The sequence below is a fragment of the Gorilla gorilla genome, chromosome 14, assembly GCF_029281585.2.
Source record: "Gorilla gorilla gorilla isolate KB3781 chromosome 14, NHGRI_mGorGor1-v2.1_pri, whole genome shotgun sequence".
Classification (NCBI taxonomy): Eukaryota; Metazoa; Chordata; class Mammalia; order Primates; family Hominidae; genus Gorilla; species Gorilla gorilla.
Window position 1 is genome coordinate 75,276,029 of NC_073238.2, and position 18,793 is coordinate 75,294,821.

General features: G+C 36.1%; 1 long non-coding RNA gene and 1 pseudogene across 3 annotated transcripts in view; one reads left to right on the top strand and one right to left on the bottom strand.

Annotated features, from left to right (window-relative positions):
* The window catches only part of LOC109029325 (uncharacterized), a 110,540-nt gene that overhangs the window by 9,194 nt on the left and 82,553 nt on the right, over positions 1-18,793 (top strand). The window lies entirely within an intron of this gene.
* LOC109029324 (eukaryotic initiation factor 4A-I-like) lies at positions 11,357-12,568 on the bottom strand (annotated as a pseudogene).

Below are 18,793 nucleotides of genomic sequence, written 5' to 3' on the forward strand. Positions count from 1 at the left end.
AAAAGAGAATCAAGCTCAGCATTATGTATCCCAATGTTACATATTTTTTTTCCAGCTTTAAGTGGGGTCCTTGGGTCCTTGCTGGTTTCATTGTATATTTTTTATAACATTTGGAATACTTGGTACTATCCAGTTTATTTGCTTAGAAGTTTGCTTGCATTTCTAGTTTCTCTTTATCTCTTTATGATACAGACATTGCTTATCCTCAATCTTTGGGGAGGGACTGATTTGTTTTTCTCAATATTTGTATGTTTTCTACATTTTTATGAATCTTCCTTGGGTATTTTCAACAAAATTAATCAGTAAAGACACTTAAGATCCATCAAGTGCAACTTGGGCATGTTAAAACACACAGTTCGGTGTCAGTGTGACTCGAGCTCCTTCTGTAACTTAAAGTCTGGGAAGCAATAAACATGTTTGATTCACGTGCGGTGAATGGAGATAATGAGACTCACTTCCTCCCAGGACCGAAGTGAGGATTAAACCAGTTAATTCTCACAAGAGTTACAAACAGTGCCTGGTACCTAGCAAGCACTCAGTAAGCATTGTGTATTTTATTATTCCAGGAAGCAGGGTCAGAATGTAACCAATATATTTGGAAATGGGGTCATACAGTAGCTGGCTATGATAGCAAAAGGCTTTAATTCTTTATCTTTATAAAAATTTGAGAATGTTAAAGAATAAAATAGTGTGTCACAATTTATTATCAATAATTGAAAGAGTTTGTGGCAGTTCTGACACCTTCTGGTGGTTCCACGTGTTTTCCCTGGTGGAAGGTATATGCATGGACATGGCATGAGCCGTGTTGCCAGTGTTATGATTAGCCAAGAGATATTTATTTTTTAATTTCTGTAGAACTTATGAAGACAACAGAAATCTGTTGAAGTAACTAAAGCATCTTTAGAGAATGAGAACTATAGATATTTTGACACATTACTATTTTATAAGGTTATCTCCACATCTAATTCATCAACATCATATTCTGCCTTCAAAACAGACTTTAAATCTGTTGACTTTGTTGCTGCGAATACTGCTCAATCCTAGTTCTACCCTCTGCTTCTGTTCCAATCTAGGACTACCAGTAATTAACTCCCTGTTTCTACAGTGTACTAAATAGCAGTCCAAGTGGTCTTTTAAAGCACAAATGGAATCCTGTGGCTTCCAGGATTAAACCCTTTTCAGTTCTTTGGAGTACTAATTGCCACCTGCTATGTGGAAGAGGACACCCGTGACAGCTCCATCTTCCTTCTAGTACCCTAGCAGTAAATGGTGTTCAGTGCAAATTTTTACACGTATGCTAAAATGACCATAATAATTCTTTAATTGTGTTTGGAGTTTTACAGAGGGTATGTATTTTCCTATATAATTATATTTATTTTTGTTCATGTTAGGATCTGAGCTAGTTTTAATAAATATAGATGATACACATGAAAGGTACAAAGCAAATAGTGTGTTTTCAGATGGTCCGTGTTTTAATTTTAGTTTTAGAGAAATAGACCATACACACAGAATACTTAATATTATTCATACAGTTTAAAAGTAACAAAACAAAATACAATAATACAGCAAAATATCAATTTTGAATGCCCTTGTAAAATACCTCCATAATCTCATCCCTTTCTTCTCCCCTTTACAAGGTAACTGCAATTCAGAATTTTGTATTTATTATTGGCTTGCTCTTTTTCTCTTTTGGTTTTTGAGTGAATATACTTTTTTCCTTTTTCTCTTTTTTACTTAAATTTTTAAAAATTGTATACAATACAATTATATACAATGCAATTATAAATATATACATCATGTACGACATGATGCTTTGAAAGATGTGTATGTTGTAGAATAGCTAGATCAAACTAACATAGTGCCTTTCATCATTTTTTGGGTATGAGAAGACTTAAAATCTCTTAGTGACTTTTAAGAATACAATGCATTATCATAGTCACCAGGTTGTACAACAGCTTTCTTGAACTTCTTCCTCCTGTCTAACTGAAATTGTATCCTTTGACCAACATCTTCCAAACCTCTCCTTCCCTCCACTTCAGCCCCTGGTAACCACCATTTTACTCCCTGCTTCTGTGAGTTCAACTTTTTTAGATTCTATGATTGAGAACATGCAATATTTGTTTTTCTGTATCTGACTTATTTTGCTTAACAGGACGTCCTCCAAATTTATTCATGTTGTTGCAAATGACAGAATTTCCTTCTTTTTAAAGACTGAGTAGTATTCCATTGTGTACATATACAACATATTCTCTTTATCCATTCATCCACTGGTGGAACCTTAGATTGCTTTTGTATCTTGGCTATTGCAAATAATGCTGCAATGAACACTGGAGTGCAGATATCTCTTTGACATATTTTATATCCTTTGGATGTATACCCAGAAGTGAAATTGCTGGATCAAATGGGTAGTTCTATTTTCAGTTTTTGGAGCAATCTTCATACTGTTTTTCATAATGGCTGTACTAATTGACATACCTACAAACAGTGTACCATGGTCCTTTTTCTCCACATCCTTATCAACACTTGTTATCTTTTTTGTGTGTGTTTTGTTAGAATAGTCATCCTAACAGATTTGAAGTGATACCTCATTGTGATTTTAATTTATATTTCCCTGATAGGGTGATATTGAGCATTTTTTCATATACCTAGTGGCCATTTGTGTATCTTCTTTTGAGAAATGTGTATTCTGTTTTTTTTCCTGTTTTTAAAATTGTGTTATTTGTTTCCTTGTATTGAGTTGTTTGAGTTATTCATATCTGTTTGATATGAACCCCTTATCAGATGTTTGCAAAAATTTTCTCCCATTCCATAGGTGTTGTATTCAGTCTGTTGATTGTTTCTTTGCCTTTGCAGAGCTTTTTAGTTTGATGTAATCCCATTTGTCTATTTTTGTTTTTGTTGCCTGTGCTTTTGGGGTCATATCCAAAAACCAATATTATGAATCATTACCCTTATGACTCATAGTAGTTTTACAGTTTCAGGTCTCACATTTAAGTCTTTAATCCATTTTGAGTTGATATTTATATGTGGTGTAAGGTAAGGGTACTATTTCATTCTTTTGCATACGGACTTCTAGCTTTCTCAACTCCATTCGTTAAGACGATCCTTTCATCGGCCCGGCACAGTGGCTCACACCTGTAATCCCGGCACTTTGGGAGGCTGAGGCGGGCAGATCACCTAAAGTCGAGAGTTTGAGACCAGCCAAGCCAACATGGAGAAACCCCGTCTCTATTAAAAATCCAAAAAAATTAGACGGGCGTGGTGGTGCATGCCTGTAATCCCAGCTACTCGGGAAGCTGAGGCAGGAGAATCGCTTGAATCTGGGAGGCAGAGGTTGCGGTGCGGTGAGATCGCGCCATTGCACTCCAGCCTGGGCAACAAGAGCAAAACCCCATCTCAAAAAAAAAAAAAAAAAAAAAAATCCTTTTCCCATTATGCGTTCTTGGCTGTTTTGTTGAAGATCCGTTGACAATATCTATGTGGTTTTATTTCTGGGTGCTGTCTTCTGTTTCATTGGTCTATGTGTCTGTCCGTATGTCAGTACCATACTTTGAAAAATAACTGTAGCTTTGTTACATATTTTGAAATCAGGAAGTATGATTTCTCCAGCTTTGTTCTTTTTCAAGATTGTTTTGGCTACTCATTTGTGGTTCCATAAGGATTTTAGAATTTTTTTTTTCTATTTCTATGAAAACTACCATTGAGATTTTGATATGGATTACATTGAATCTGTAGATTGCTTTGGTTACTATGAACATTTAAATTAAGTCTTCCAGTCCGTGAACACAGAATGTCTTTTCATTTTTTGTCTTCTTTAATTTATCTCATCAATGTTTTGTAGTCAGTATATAAGTCTTTCAACTCTTTAAATTTATTCCTATTTTATTCCTTTGATGCTATTGTAAATGGGATTGTTTCCATCATTTCTCTTGCAGTTCATTGTTACTATATAGAAACACAACTGATTTTTATATATTGATTTTATACCTTGCAACTTTACTGAGTTCACTTATTGGTTATAACGTGTGTGTGTGTGTGTGAGCGTGTGTATGTGTATATGAAGTCTCTGGGGTTTCCTATATATAAGATCATGTCATCTGCAAACAGGAACAATTTGATTCCTTCGTTTCTGATTTAGATGGTTTTTATTACTTTCTTGTGTAATTGCTCTGGCTAAGACTTCTAATACTATGTTGACTATAAGTGGTAAGAGTGGGCATCCTTGCTTTGTTCTTGATCCTTGGCTTTTCTTTATTGGGAGTTTTTTTTTTAAATTACAGATTCGATCTCCTTACTAGTTATAGATCTGTTCAGATTTTCTGTCATGATTCAGTTTTGGTAGGTTGTATGTCTCTAAGAATTTATCATTTCTTCTAGATTATCCAGTTGTTTGGCATATAATTGTCCATAGTAGTTTCTTTTTATTTCTGTAACATAAGTTGTAATGTCTCCTCTCTTATATCTGATTTTATTTGAATTTTTTCTCTTAGTCTAGCTAAAGATTTGTCAATTTTGTTTATCTTTTCAAAAAACTTAGTTTCATTGATTTTTTTCTGTTGTTTTTCTACTGTCATTAATTCCTAATATTTATTATTTTTCTATCTGCTCCTTTTGGGCTTAGTTTGTTCTTTCTCCCTGCCTAGTTCCTCAATCATAAAGTTAGGTTATTTATTTGCAGATCATTTTTTTTTAAATGGACATCTAGTTTTTCCAACTTCCTTCATTGAGGGAAGACTGTCCTTTTCCCATTGTATATTCTTGGCTCTTTTGTTGAAAATCAATTGACTATATATGTGGATTTATTCCTGGGCTGTTTCTTCCATTTCATTGTCTATATGTACGTTTATTACTATAAACTTCTCTCTTAGTACGTTTTGCTGCATCCCATAGGTTTTGGTATGTCGTGATTTGTTTGTCTCAAGATATTTTCTTATTTTCCTTTTGATTTATTTTCTGACCCACTGGTAGTTTGGGTGTGTGTTGTTCTATTTCCACATATTTTTGCATTTTTCAGTTTTTCTTCTATTGATTTGCAGTTTTATTCCATTTGGGTAAGAAGAGATCCTTGGTATTTTAATATTTTTAAGTTTGTTAAGATATATTTGAGACATAACATAATTTTTCCTAGAGAAAGATCCATGTGCACTTGAGAAGAAAGTGTGTCTGCTGCCGTTGGGTGGAATGCACTATATATGTCTGTTAGATTCCTTTGGTCTAAAGCAATAGTTCAAGTGTGCTGTTTCCTTACTGGTTTTTTGACTGGATGTTTTTATTGAAAGTGGGGCATTGAAGTCTCTCACTATTTTTATATTGTCATCTATTTTCCCCTTCATTTCTGCCAGTGTTTTCTTTGTACATTTAAGTGTATTAATGTCGGGTTTCTATATATTTATAATTGTAATATTATCCTAGGAAACTGACCATTTTATCATTATATAATATCCTTCTTTGTCTGTGATAGTTTCTGACTTAAAGTCTTTTTTTTCTGATACTAATATAATCACTCCTGCTCAATTTTAGATGATTTGCATGAAACATCTTTTTCCATCCCTTTATTTTCATCCTGTATTGGTCCATAAATCTAAAGTGAGTCTCTCATAGATAGTATATAGTTGGATCTTGTTTTTTTTTTTTTTTTAAATCATTCACCTGTTCTACATGATTTCAGAATTTAACTTATTTATATTTAAAGTCATTATTTATAGGAAAGAACTGAATTTAAAATAGAACAGTCTATTTTAAGCTGATAACTTCAATTGCATACAGTAACTCTATATTTTTACTTCTCACCCCACTACACTTTGTTATTGATATCTCTATTTACATTTATTTATGCTTTGTATTCATTAACATATTTTAAAATTATAGTTATTTTAATACGTTTATCTTTGCCTTTTATACTGGAATTAAAAGTGACTTGGCTAGGCATAGTGGCCCACGCCTATAATCCCAGCACTTTGAGGGGGTCGAGGCAGGTGGATCACCTGAGGTCTGGGGTTTGGGACCAGCCTGGCCAACATGGTGAAAACCCCATCTCTACTAAAAATACAAACAATTAGCTGTGTTGGTCATGGGCGCCTGTAATCCCAGCTACTTGGGAGGCTGAGGCAGGAGAATCACTTGAACCTGGGAGGCGGAGGTTGCAGTGAGCCGAGATCGCACCACTGTACTCCAGCCTGGACAACAAGAGCAAAACTGTCTCAAAAAAAAAAAAAAAGTGACTTATTCACTACTGTTACATTAATATAGCATTCTGTATAGGTTTATATATTTGCTTTTACCAATGTGTTTTATACATTCTTGTGCTATTGTGTTTCTGCTTAATGATTGTTCCATGTTGAACTCCCTAGTATTTCTTATAAGGCGGGTCTAGTGGTGATGCACTTCCTCAGCTTTTGTTTGGCAAAGTCTTTACATCGCTTTCATTTTTAAAGGATAGTTTTGCCAGGTGTATTCTTTTTGATTGGCAGTTTTTTTCAAGCATTTTAAATATATCATCCCACTGTCTTATGGACTGCAAGGTTTCTGCTGAAAAGTTTGTTGATATTCTTTTGGGGGTTCTCATGGATGTAAAAGTTGCTTTTCTATTGCTTCCTTCAAAATTCTTTGTGTTTGACTTTTGATAATTCAATTATAACATGTTTTGGTGTGGATTTCTTTAGATTTATCTCATTTTGGATACTTTGGGCTTCATAAATCTGGATCAATTTCTTCCTCAAGATTTGGGATGTCTTCAGCCATTATTTCATTTGAATAAGCTTTCTGGTTCATTCTCTTTTTCTGAAACTCCTGTACTTCTAATGGTCCAGTCAATGATGTCCTGTAAGTCCCTCAAGTTCTTTTGCTCCTCTGACTAGATAATTTTAAATGACCCATCTTTTAGTTTGATGATTCTTTCTTTTGTTTGTTCTAATCTGAAGCTTGCTGTAGTGTCAAATAGCTTCTTGATTTCTCACAATGGGAATTGATCCATGTATTGCTTTTAAATTGATGTGTCTATGGGGGAAAAGGAAAATTTAGAGCTTCCTATTCTGCAATTTTGCTAATATCTTGGCTTGCTTTTTAAAAATGCATTTACTACATAGGTATGATTTCCTGAGTAATATATTTGTCTGATTATACTTTTGACCTGTGTATAAATGGAATCACACTATATATATTCTTATGTGTCTAGCTTTCTTCCCTCAACATAACTTTTGAGATTCACCTATATTGATGAATGTAGGTGTAGTTAATTTGCTTTTACTGCTGTGTCATATACTGCTGCATAAATGTAACACAATTCATTTTTGCATTCTACTCTTGTACAGTTGTGTTTTCAGGTTTTTGGTATTGCAAATAGTACTCTTACGAACATTTTTAGGTATATCTTGGTGGACATATATATATAACAGCTTCTCTAAGATTCATATGCAAATAAAATGGCAGGGTCATGAGGCATGCATATATGCAACTTTAAAAGATGATGCCTAAATATTTTACAAATTGTATTAATCTAAACTCGAGCTAATAATGTCTTCAGATTTCTTTTGTTTTACATCTTAGCCAATGTGTTTACATTTTTATCTCATTAGAATAAAATGATGTACTATAGTGGTTTTACTTTGCTTTTTCTTGATTAATAAAGAGTGTGAATTTCTTTTTTTTTTTTTTTTAACTATAGTTGCCCTATTTTGCCACCAAACACTAGATCTTATTTCTTCTAACTGTATTTGTGTACCAATTAACCAACCCTTATTTATTTCCCCCTCCCCACCACCCTTCCCAGTCTCTAGTAACCATCATTACACTCTCCATCTCCATGAGATCAATTTTTTTTTTTTTTTATTTAAGTTTTAGGGTACATGTGCCCATTGTGCAGATTAGTTACATATGTATACATGTGCCATTCTGGTGCGCTGCACCCACTAACTCGTCATCTAGCATTAGGTATATCTCCCAATGCTATCCCTCCCCCCTCCCCCCACCCCACAACAGTCCCCAGAGTGTGATATTCCCCTTCCTGTGTCCATGTGATCTCATTGTTCAATTCCCACCTATGAGTGAGAATATGCGGTGTTTGGTTTTTTGTTCTTGCGATAGTTTACTGAGAATGATGGTTTCCAATTTCATCCATGTCCCTACAAAGGACATGAACTCATCATTTTTTATGGCTGCATAGTATTCCATGGTGTATATGTGCCACATTTTCTTAATCCAGTCTATCATTGTTGGACATTTGGGTTGGTTCCAAGTCTTTGCTATTGTGAATAATGCCGCAATAAACATACGTGTGCATGTGTCTTTATAGCAGCATGATTTATAGTCCTTTGGGTATATAGCCAGTAATGGAATGGCTGGGTCAAATGGTATTTCTAGTTCTAGATCCCTGAGGAATCGCCACACTGACTTCCACAATGGTTGAACTAGTTTACAGTCCCACCAACAGTGTAAAAGTGTTCCTATTTCTCCACGTCCTCTCCAGCACCTGTTGTTTCCTGACTTTTTAATGATTGCCATTCTAACTGGTGTGAGATGATATCTTATAGTGGTTTTGATTTGCATTTCTCTGATGGCCAGTGATGATGAGCATTTTTTCATGTGTTTTTTGGCTGCATAAATGTCTTCAGCCGGGCAGAGACACAACCAAAAAAGAGAATTTTAGACCAATATCCTTGATGAACATTGATGCAAAAATCCTCAATAAAATACTGGCAAACCGAATCCAGCAGCACATCAAAAAGCTTATCCACCATGATCAAGTGGGCTTCATCCCTGGGATGCAAGGCTGGTTCAATATACGCAAATCAATAAATGTAATCCAGCATATAAACAGAGCCAAAGATAAAAACCACATGATTATCTCAATAGATGCAGAAAAAGCCTTTGACAAAATTCAACAACCCTTCATGCTAAAAACTCTCAATAAATTAGGTATTGATGGGACGTATTTCAAAATAATAAGAGCTATCTATGACAAACCCACAGCCAATATCATACTGAATGGGCAAAAACTGGAAGCATTCCCTTTGAAAACTGGCACAAGACAGGGATGCCCTCTCTCACCGCTCCTATTCAACATAGTGTTGGAAGTTCTGGCCAGGGCAATCAGGCAGGAGAAGGAAATAAAGGGTATTCAATTAGGAAAAGAGGAAGTCAAATTGTCCCTGTTTGCAGACGACATGATTGTTTATCTAGAAAACCCCATTGTCTCAGCCCAAAATCTCCTTAAGCTGATAAGCAACTTCAGCAAAGTCTCAGGATACAAAATCAATGTACAAAAATCACAAGCATTCTTATACACCAACAACAGACAAACAGAGAGCCAAATCATGAGTGAACTCCCATTCACAATTGCTTCAAAGATAATAAAATACCTAGGAATCCAACTTACAAGGGATGTGAAGGACCTCCTCAAGGAGAACTACAAACCACTGCTCAAGGAAATGAAAGAGGATACAAACAAATGGAAGAACATTCCATGCTCATGGGTAGGAAGAATCAATATCGTGAAAATGGCCATACTGCCCAAGGTAATTTACAGATTCAATGCCATCCCCATCAAGCTACCAATGACTTTCTTCACAGAATTGGAAAAAACTACTTTAAAGTTCATATGGAACCAAAAAAGAGCCCGCATTGCCGAGTCAATCCTAAGCCAAAAGAACAAAGCTGGAGGCATCACACTACCTGACTTCAAACTATACTACAAGGCTACAGTAACCAAAACAGCATGGTACTGGTACCAAAACAGAGATATAGATCAATGGAACAGAACAGAGCCCTCAGAAATAACGCCGCATACCTACAACTATCTGATCTTTGACAAACCTGAGAAAAACAAGCAATGGGGAAAGGATTCCCTATTTAATAAATGGTGCTGGGAAAACTGGCTAGCCATATGTAGAAAGCTGAAACTGGATCCCTTCCTTACACCTTATACAAAAATCAATTCAAGATGGATTAAAGATTTAAACGTTAGACCTAAAACCATAAAAACCCTAGAAGAAAACCTAGGCATTACCATTCAGGACATAGGCATGGGCAAGGACTTCATGTCCAAAACACCAAAAGCAATGGCAACAAAAGACAAAATTGACAAATGGGATCTAATTAAACTAAAGAGCTTCTGCACAGCAAAAGAAACTACCATCAGAGTGAACAGGCAACCTACAACATGGGAGAAAATTTTCGCAACCTACTCATCTGACAAAGGGCTAATATCCAGAATCTACAATGAACTCAAACAAATTTACAAGCAAAAAACAAACAACCCCATCAAAAAGTGGGCGAAGGACATGAACAGACACTTCTCAAAAGAGTGTGAATTTCTTTTACATGTTCGATGGCCACTTGTGCTTCCTTCTCTCTGATATGCCTGCTAATATATTTTGACCATTTTAATATAGGGTAATTTGTCTTATTCTTAGTAACTTATAGGCATTCTGTATATATTCTGGACACTAACCTTTTAACTATCACAGATGCTGCAAATATCTCATAGTCTGTGTCTTGTCTTTCACTGCCTTTATGGGGTGTGTGTGTGTGTGTGTGTGTGTGTGTGTGTGTGTGTTGTCAGCTTTTTGGAATGAAATTCTTACTTTAAATGCAGTTTGATTCACTCATCTTTACAGTTCGCATTTTTGAGTCTTTTAAACAAAATTCTATCTTACACCGAAGCCATAAGATATTCTCTCATATTTTTTCCTAAAAGTTGTACCTTTTATGTTTAAGTTCTTGATCCACCTGGAATTGATTTTTGTGAATAGTAAAGTGGGTATTTGAATCAATTTTTCTCCCCATATGAGTTACAATCACTTGTTTTTCAGTCCATTCTTTCCTCATTAGCTGTAGTGGGTAGCACTGTTTTATATCAGGTATTAACATACACGTGGCCTATTTCTGGGCTCTCTATTCAGTTTCGTTAGTTTGTTTCTTGTGTCAGTATCATGGTGACTAAATTACTACAGGTTTATACTAAATAAATATCCAGGGGGGACAAACATTTCAAAGTTTTTTTTCCGTTAGGAGTGTTTTAGATAGTCTTAGATCATTGATCTTCTATATAAATTTCAGAATCACATTTGCAAATTTCAGAAAATACACTGGTAGACTTTTACTGCAGTTGCATTGAATCTACAGAATATGTTGGAAAGATTAATTTTTATAATATTGTTTACTTTTGTCCACACACATGGTTATAAATTTATGTGTTTGTTTTAAAACTTTTTTTCTTTTGCCTCAAAAAGTGACATTTATTTAAAGAAAAAAAAATGACAAGATATCCATCCTTTGGCTCCCTTCCCTACCCACTCCTGCTGCTTCTCAGCTCCCCCAAGATTGAACGCTGGCTGGGGCTAGGTAGCAAGACAGCCCCTCAGATGAGGTCAGCAACATCGAGGGGCATTTCCTCAATGGAGGTGTTGTAGAAGGTCCTGATGTCTCAAAGAGTCCTCTTGTCTTCTTCTGTCACCATGTTAATATCCGCATCCTTAAGGTCAAACCATCTACCTCGACTGATTCTGTGGATATAGTTTTCCCTGTTGGTGGGAAGGTTACATTTGATGACTAAAGAAAGTCATTGCATATCAATATTTCTGGGCAGCAGGTCAGTGGTAATCAATACTCTGCTGGAGCCAGAATGAAACTCCCTCTGATCACATCGTGTTCCTTTTGGTCCATATCTCCATGCATGGCAGAGACGGTGAAATCTCGAGCACGGATCTTCGCAGTGAGCCAGTCCACCTTCCTTCAAGTGTTGATGAAGATGACTGCCTGGGTGGCAGTCAGGGTTTTATACAAGTCACACAGTGTGTCCAGCTTCTCCCTCTTATTCCATGTTGATGTAGAATGAGCAGACACCCTCCAAGGTCAACTCTTCCTTCCTGACAAGAATCCGAATGGGGTCCCTCATGAACTTCTTCATCACCTCAAGCACATCAGAAGGCATTATAGCTGACAGCAAAACAACCTAGGTGCTGCTGTTGAGCTTTTGGAATATGTCATAGATCTGGTCCTTGAATCCATGGCTTAACATTTCGTCAGCTTCGTCCAGTACAAACATCTTGATGTATTTGGGAGACAGGTATCTCCAGTTAAGCATATCAAACACATGACCAGGAGTACCCATGATGATATGGGGAGCTTCCATCTGCTGTTTCTATACCTCAGCACACACGTTGGTGCCCCAAATACAGGCGTGACAGGAGGCACCCATGTAGTCTCCTAGTGTCATGACCACCTTCTGTATCTGCTGAGTCAATTCTCAACTGGGTGCTAGGACCAAGGCCTGGGTGGCCTTTAGATCTAATTCAATCTGCTGCAGAATCGATATGGCAGATGTGGCCATTTTCCCAGTCCCAGATTGGGCTTGAGCGATCACATCATAACCCTTGATACAAGGTAGGATGGCTCACTGCTGGATGACAGAGGGCTTCTCAGAACTGTAGATGTACATGCCATGGAGGAGGGACTATGAGAGGTTCATGTCATCAAAGCTGTCAACAACCTCATTCCAGTTACTCTTAATGACGTCTCCAGGCTCCATCCCATCAGGGCCATGGTCTCTGGAATCCTGACTCACAGACATGATCCTTAGAAACTCTAAAACTATTTTTATAATTGTCTAAATAAAGATCTTCCACAACTTCTGTTAGATTTATTAGTAGGCATCTTTTTGTTGCTATTTTAAATAGCATTGTTTTAAAAGTAGAGTTTTCGGCCAGGTGCGGGGGCTCATGCCTGTAATCCCAGAATTTTGGGAGGCCAAGGCAGGCGGATCACGAGGTCAGGAGTTCAAGACCAGCCTGGCCAATATGGTGAAACCCTGTCTGTACTAAAAAATACAAAAATTAGCCAGGCGTAGTGGCCCACAACTGTAGTCCCACGTACTCAGGAGGCTGAGGCAGGAGAATTGCTTGAACCCGGGAGGCGGCGGTTGCAATGAGCCAAGATCGCGCCACTATACTCCAGCCTGGTGACAGAGTGAGATTCCATCTCCAAAAAAAAAAAAAAAAAGTAGAGTTTTCAAACTGTTAGTGGTTTACTGAAATGCAATAGAATTTTATATATTGATTTTATATCTAGCAACTTTGCTAAATTATATTAGTATATTAGTAGGGTGGGAGAGTATAAGGTAGTGGTTAAGAGCACAAATTCTGGAGTTGGACTGTTTGGGTCTATCCTCTGCTACTAACTTGTTATATAATCTTGGACAAGCTATATTGCTTGTTTTCTTATCTGCAAAAATGGATAACACTATACATACCTTATAAGATATTGTATTAAGTCCTGTAAAGTGCTCACAACAGTGCCTGATACATGGTCGTATCTAATAAATGTTAACTGTTAAATAGGACCTACAGTATGATGTTGAAATGGCATTTAGTGGGTTTTGTTTATATTTAATACAGCTTGAAATATTTGGCCTTTTAACTGTACAGTTTCTTTCAATTAAAAAAAGACTTCATGAGGTGAGGAAGCTATATACTGCATTTCTCTTCTTTTAGGTTTCAATAAAAATTTTAAAGTACTTTTTAAACTTAGCAATGACTAAAATTAACATCTTTTATCCTAAAAAGCATTAATGTTAATAACTCCCCACTCTTAAATCATTGCAGTATTTCAGTTCTATCTTTATTTTAAAAATCCAAAAAATCAGATATTATTATTTTGATTAATATATTCTACAGTTGATATTTGTTTACATTTACCTCATGTTTATTATTTTCTTGGCTCATAGTTTCTTTTTGCATTTTAGGCATTCCTTCTGAGAGAATTTTTCTTCTTAGTAGTATTCCTCTTTTGGAAATTTCTTTGGTGTTTCTGTTGGCATAAACACTCTCAGTTTTTTTCTTATCTGACTTTTTTGAAAAAGTTTTCTTACTTTAACAATTATTTTATTTTTAATTATGAATCTATAAGAGCTGTATAGTTTTCTTATTATAATTCTTTGTTATTTTTGTCTAGCATTAAAATCTATAATTCCACTTTCCTCTGGCTTCCATTGTTGTTGAAATTTTAAAGATAGTCTTGTTGTCTCTGATGTTCTGCAGTTACAATATAATGTAGATTTAGTTCTACTTATTTTTGCTTACGATTACACTGTTTCTGAATCTGAGGATTCATCTTATCAATTATGGGAAATTTCCAGTCATTTTCTCTTTGAATATTGCCAGTGTCCACTTCCTTTTATTCTTTCCATCTGAAATTTTATACTTTCTACTTCTTTGGTTGTCTATATTAAGTTCTGGATAATTTTTTCAGATCTATGTTTCAGTTCATTAAATAGCTTTTACGCTGCTTCTCCTCTATTTAATTTGTAAAGTTTTTTTTTTCATTTTCATTTTAGATTTTCACTTCTAGCAGTAAAAATTTGTGTTCTTTCAAAAGTCTGGGCATTTCTGTAGTGTCTTTTTCTACTGTCGTACTTTTAATACCTCTAATTTTTAAAATGAATTTATTTTAACAAGCTTATTGAATTTATTTTAACAAGTTTTGTGAGTCTGATTCTGTAGCTGGTTGTTTTGGTTGACTTCTGTCCATGTTTCCATGGTCCTTATGTATTTTATTAGTTTTGATTGTGAATTAATGTTCCATGGAATCTTTAGGAATTTTTTGAAGTGTGGACTTAATGTGCCTTCTCTTCCGTAGGATTGTATTTGCTTCTGCCAGATGCTAGAGGATGCTACTAACTTGAGTTCATTTTCAAATAAATTTTCAACTACACAGAAATAAAACTTCTGGTTCTAACTGCCTGTGAATGTGGGCTCCACCCAAAGCCTCACTTGACTCACTAGGTAGGCAGATATAAGCAAGAATCTTCCCCATCTCCCATTATCCAACAGGGCTTTTCTTTAGATCGCTTATCGATGATGTAGCTTTACAAAAGCCCCAGCTTCATTCAATTGTCTCTGATCTAAAATTTTGTACTCTCTAAGCCCCAAGCTTGGTCTCTTGTCCTCCCCAGTCATGGGACCCTTAGAACTCTGGATTAAAACCACCAGAGATTGGTATATACCCTCAGAGCCATGCTGCTCCAAAGCTTGCCTACCTCTCGGGAAACACACTTTCTACTATTCCTGGAAATGCCATCTTCCTGATCTCCATATTTTAAATTCTACATCATTTCACAGATTTTTTTTTTTTTTGAGACAGAGTCTTGTTATGTTGCCCAGGCTAGAGTGCTGTGGCATGATCTCAGCTCACTGCAACCTCTGCCTCCTGGGTTCAAGCAATTCTCCTGCCTCAGCCCCCCGAGTAGCTGGGACTACAGGTGCCCACCACCACTCCCAGCTAATTTTTGTATTTTTAGTAGAGACGGGGTTTCACCATCTTGGCCAGGCTGTTCTCAAACTCCTGACCTTGTGAGCCACCTGCCTCAGCCTCCCAAAGTGCTGGGGTTACAGGCGTGAGCCACCATGCCCGGCTGAAGTATTCTTTTACAGATAAAATAATAGTAGTTATATTTGTTTTATTCTTCTAAGCATCAGGACTGTGTTACCTGTTTTACATGAATTATCTAATTTAATGTGCAGAAGAACCCACTTTGGCATGTAAAATCTCATTGAGCAATGAGAAGACTGAGATCTTGGGAGGTTAATAACTAGTATGAGGTCCAGCTCATACTGCTGGACAGTTCTGGAACCAGACTGTAACCCAGAGTGATCTGACTCCATTGAACCTTTTGTTCATTTCCTCCACTTTTTATAAGAAAATATTTCAAACATACAGAAAAATTGAAGTAATAAAACAATGAACTTATATTTGTTGCATTCAACTGTTATAAATTTTCTTTGCTTTCTCTCCCTGTGTATAAATACATATTTTTTTTGCTATACTATTTGAAGGTAAGTTTTAGATATCCTAGCACTTTACCCTCGATACTAAGACTTCATTCACAAAGTGAGCTTATAACTATCTTCAAAGTGGTTGCTTTGGATTTTTTTTTATTGCTTTCCTGAAAATAGAGGAAAATTCTTTGCTTGAAGGTAGGACTCTTTTATCTTTGAAATCTGAGCTTTAGCAAAGTGTCTGGTACGCACCAAGTGAATCAATGAAAAGTTTGTTAAAAAGAAGACCTAGGTTAATAAGAGAGGATGTAAAAGTTATCCAAGAAAAGAAACTTGTTCCAGTTTAGACAGTAAGAAAAAGGGATACGTTGAAAAGGCTAGTTGTATTTCCCAGAAAATTATGGTGGAACATTTTACGTTGACAAGAAGCAAAGAGAAAACATTCAGGTAAATCCATGTGTACAAACATTTATCCCATGTCATGCAATATGTTTTTCCCTAGCTAGGTGATGACCCTCCCTACCTGGGGTAGTAATTCTGTCTTCTCTCTGTGTATCTAGCCAATTATGTGGTTCCTGGTACAGTGGAATGAATGAATCAATGAATCCATTCCAATATAATGTTTATAGTAAAAATAATTTCCACTTATTACTACTGTTCCTGCTACTGAAGCCAATTCTACAGATAAAATTACTGTTACTGAAACTGTTACTATCATGGAGATCTCTATGGGGAAAGTAGAGCCAAGTGAGGGAATATTATTCCCACCTTACAGTTCAGAAAGATTTGAAGGGAATTAGTTCAAACTTGAATGTAGATATTCTATCTGCAAGTCTAGTGTTGCCTTTATGCCATTCCTTTTGATCTAGTGTTTCTTGAGCTTTCACTTTGTGCCAGCCACTCTTCTGCAGGTAAAGTAGCCATGAAACTAACAGCAGAAACAACATGTTTGCAGAACTGCTGACTTTACTAATACCTGACATTCTGAAAAGAACATGACAGGTATTAGCTGCTTTTTAAACTCAATCCATTATAATTATGCACATGTTAACTGAATACTAAAATATACTTTTAGGTGAATATATACTTAGATATTTATAGGTATCACTTCTAAAATAGCATTATTTATAAAATGTATTTTATATGGATATACATATACACACACACACACACACATAAATATATATGTATCTGTATATACTGTAGGGACTTCTGCCTAATTCTGCATGCATGACTAAGGAAGCAGGAGGTAAGGAGTTAATGGACTAAGGCAGGCCTGAAATTCCTTAGGGTTGCACATGAGAGATGAAGGCGAGGGAGGAGCTAAGTGATTGCCTTGAATGTCAGCTGGAGTCGGGTTCTGAGTTTCGTGGCCACTGGCTGCCCAGTGTATGAGTTAATTGTCCCAAAATATAGACCTTGGTTGTTTGCATACTTTTTGCCTCAATGCATCAGCTTCCGGGGCATGCTCATATTGAGGCATGTAAAAAATGTCTGGAGATGGCACATGACTGGCTTTCCCAGAAAAGCTTTTATTGCTTTTATTCAACTCCCGAGTCAGTTTCTGTTTATATATTATCTTTCCTTCTAAGAGCTTTCTGCAAATGCATTAACTGCTACTAATCCACTCAGACTTTTGAAATGATTTTCAAGTTTTTAAAGAAAAGCAAACATTGCTAATATCAGGATGAATCTCTTGTGTGACAAATAGGTGTTCACTGGTGATGATCTGGTATGTTGGTTCAACATATTCTCCTGAAGACAGAGGATTTGTCCAGTTCTTAAGTCTTTATACTAATTCTTTAAAAAAAATTTAATTTTACTTTAAGTTCCAGGATACATGTGAAGGACATGCAGGTTTGTTTCATAGGTAAACGTGTGCTGTGGTGATTTGCTGCACTCATCAACCCATCACCCAGGTATTAAACCTTACATTAATTAGCTATTTATCATGATGTTCACTCTCCCCTGCCCATCTGACAGGCCCCAGTGTGTGTTGTTCCCCTCCCAGTGTTCTTGTGTCCTCATCATTCAGCTCTCACTTATAAGTGAGAACATGCAGTGTTTGGTTTTCGGTTCCTGCATTGGTTTGCTGAGGATAATGGCTTCCAGCTCCATCCATGTCCCTGCTAAGGACATGATCTCATTCCTTTTTTATGGCTGCATAGTATTCCATGGTGTGTATGTACCACATTTTTTTTTTATCCAGTCTGTCATCGATGGGCATTTAGGTTGATTCCATGTCTTTGGTATTGTGAATAGTGCTGTATATACTAATTCTTAAGCAACAATTTTTATCCCTCTGGTATTCAGTAATAATTTATCTGATGTTTATGATGCTTATCATCATCATCATCCATAAATCTATTACACAGGAGCAATGGAATACATTTTAAATATCAGGTATCAAGTATAGAAACATGATGCAACTACTAAAAATCAACTGCAAATTGACATTTTTCTTTTATGTGACATCCAGCCTTTTTGTAATAACTATATGATCTCCAGTTTCTCTGCATTGTCAGATGTGTTGCTGGCAAAAACATTGTGAATAATATAAATGCAATCTTTAAAAATAACTTGGTAATGTCTATAATCCTTTGTATTCGAGGCTTCAGACTTGTTAGGGGAATATAAAATATGGTTGTAGCAAGAAGTGCATTCTTAATGGCATCCTTAAACTCAAGTTCAGACCTTAAAGGTATTAACATAGAAATGGCACAGGTACTTTAGATATTGGACAAACAAACCAAGTATTAAAAAAAAAAATCAGAAAAGAGTGAGGAAACAAGACAAATGGAGAAATTTTTATTTAGATATTATTCATGTAGGGACCTTTGGATCTCATGGAAGGTAAGAGTAATTGCATACCCTTTGCAGGCTGAATCAAGTGGCCACATGGTGAAAAGTGGCTTCTTGATAGATAAAGCCAGACCAGAAAACATGCACATCTATCTGCTACATTTTATAACCATCTATTCTGTGAAAGGCAGTTAAAATGGAAACTGGACTCAGACCAAAGT